This window comes from Lissotriton vulgaris, chromosome 1_2 (assembly GCF_964263255.1).
Source record: "Lissotriton vulgaris chromosome 1_2, aLisVul1.2, whole genome shotgun sequence".
NCBI classification, from domain to species: Eukaryota; Metazoa; Chordata; class Amphibia; order Caudata; family Salamandridae; genus Lissotriton; species Lissotriton vulgaris.
The window spans coordinates 37,808,819-37,811,413 of record NC_141686.1 but is presented as its reverse complement, the minus strand read 5'-3'; the positions used below and the strand labels follow the sequence as shown (position 1 = coordinate 37,811,413).

Sequence of the window (2,595 nt, the reverse complement as noted above, 5' to 3'; positions counted from 1 at the left end):
GCCTACAATGCTAAACAGTAGGGCCTACACAGGGGTTCATGCTAGCTAAGTGATAAGTACGTCCCAGGATATTTATATAGTAAAATCTTCCCCTCTCTTAGTCCCTCCTCTTGTTCATATTATTGAACAACATTGAACATCATTTGATCCGCATTTTTAGCCTGTGCCGGAGGTAGTGGCCATGGTTAGTCATGAAGAAACGACTCTTCGGTGTTCAGTGCAGCTCATAAATCTTCATGTGGTGCCCCTGATATGTCACACATTGTCTCATAAGGATGTACCAAGTTTCTCCCTAAGGGAAGTGGTGGGCCACTATGAACCTTGGCCTGGTAGTTACTATCCAGAGGAACCTGTGATGTGCGATAGTCAGGGATGGTAAGCTCTACTATGTTTAACATTGCTAACTCTTCCCCGTCCCCTTGTCCCGTGCGTATTCCTGTGTATTCTCCTGACTCTTCATAGTTCATCTCAACTACCTAAAACCTCAATCTCTTAACACAATACAGCATAATCTGTGTCCCAAAATACAGCATCAACAGCATGTTTAATATTGGCATTAAAAATGTCAGTACTGCAGACAGCCATGAAGGCATCCAGTCCAAGTTGGACCAATTATCAAAAAGGTCTGCTTTTGCACCTCCCTCCTCAGGCATCTGTCTCCCAAAATTTTCCAAGTCCTTTATAGCCTTTGTAAGTGTTCCACTGTCCGCATCAGTGGCTAACATGAAGGCACAGCAGGACGACTTTCCCACTTTTGCGCATCCGCCACTATTCATCGCAGTTAGCTGGTCCAGAACATAGCGGTGTTCCAGAACCATGAGTCTCAAAGGTCGTAGTTCTTCTTTCATGGCTTTGAACCCATCACGGCTGTTGTTGACAAGCTGCATCAGCTCGTACCTGGTCACTTGGAGCCAGCGACCATTAGCTTTGGTCTGGAACAGGGGGAGAACACCCCCGAAGAAAAGTTCAGCATCGTTGAAGATTCAGAATTCTTGTGGAATGTCCTGAAATGGGTGATGTGAGAAATACTTCTTGACTTTCTTTTTCTGGTGGTGGAGCAGAGTGACAACATCTGTCATTGGGTGGGTATGAATGTGAAAAATGTTTGCTGCTGGAACAACCAGATCCAGTTCATGCATCGTCACAATGGAACAAAGTCCTTGCCATTGAGGAGGCAGCTGCAGATAGATGTGATCTCTGCAGGCCCAATAGTTGTCCATGAGGCTGGAGGTGCCGTACTTAAGGTCTGAATTAAAAAGTGTGTTACTGCAATTAGTATTTCGACCCACAGGAACTGTTCCGTTACCTAGGAAGCAAAGGAGAGGAGACTTTAGCTTGTATGCTCTTTTTGGTTTGTATGGTGTACCCTCATTGAAGGTGTATCTTCTAGTTTCCTGTGCCCATATCTCAGCACACTCCCTCTCAATATCCTCATTGAAATAATGTTTGTGCTCTTGTCCTACAATTGGGCTACCTAAGAAGGCTGCCTTACATATTAAGTCATGTGGACCATTCCACTTGCTGTTGAAATAAATATTGGCCTTCAGGTGCAGAATTGGTCTCCACTGACAAGGGCATGTGTCATGTGTATGGTTAGCTCGTTGATGTTCAGGTGAGTGGCATTTCGATGGGGGCGTTGGGAAGATGAAGTACCCTAGTATCTTATAGTGATGTTCCCAAACCTGCATTATGTCGGCAGGTACTTTCAGATCACAGTAAAACTCCATTCTCCTTTCAATTTCCAATGGATTAGTGATGACCGTAAATGTTACATACTTGTCATCCCACTCTGTGGTATTTACAAATGCATCATCTATTTTGGCTGAGTGGAGCTGTATCTGACCATGTATGTGGCAAAAAAACAGGTGTAAAAGACATTTGGCGGTGGGCGGGGTGACTTCTTTGGGAAAGAGCAATTTATCTGCGCCTACATCGTGAGGAATGTGTGAACATACAAAGCAGGACTCATTTGTGACTTTTCTTCCAACCTCCCTCATGTCTCTGTACCACTTGTTGTCTAACAGAGGGTTGTGAAACCCATTATCCTCTGCTGTCTTACTAGGGCGCTTGGAGTGGAAACCAGGCATAGAGTGCTGGTCAAAGGTGTTAACAACTGTGTTTTGGAGATTACTGACCCAGTCTGAAATTTGCAAAGCCTGTTCTTCCCTACGTTGGGTACACGATGTATATCTAACTAGCACTTACTCGCGACCCATTTTATCTCTGACACTTCGTTTATTTTGGCAGGCACGTTTAGGGGTACCTGTCAAAGGGGTATTCAGGGTGAGATCAGGTACCATGTCCCATTCTGTGGGGTCTGCTTGGGGTGAGGAAGGTGTCAAGGTGGGTGGTGCATAGGTGTCATAGCTACTGCTGGTGCTTATCCCAGTTTGCTTGTTACCAGGAAGTGTCTTGGGCATGGGGTGCCCTGTGGTTGTGACAGTTTTAAGGTCGCTGGTAGCTCTTTTTTCTTTCTCTAATCGCACTGCTAACCAGTGGAATATGGCTACTGAAGCTACAAACATAAAAAATAAAATAATTGCAATTGTACATATCTTTTTCACTGACATGGAGGGTGGTTCTGTTGCTGCTTCT

At 44.8% G+C, this 2,595-nt stretch overlaps 1 pseudogene; it reads right to left on the bottom strand.

Moving 5' to 3' along the window:
* Positions 1–476: 476 nt before the first annotated feature.
* Positions 477–2,003, bottom strand: LOC147733882 (uncharacterized; annotated as a pseudogene).
* Positions 2,004–2,595: the final 592 nt, after the last annotated feature.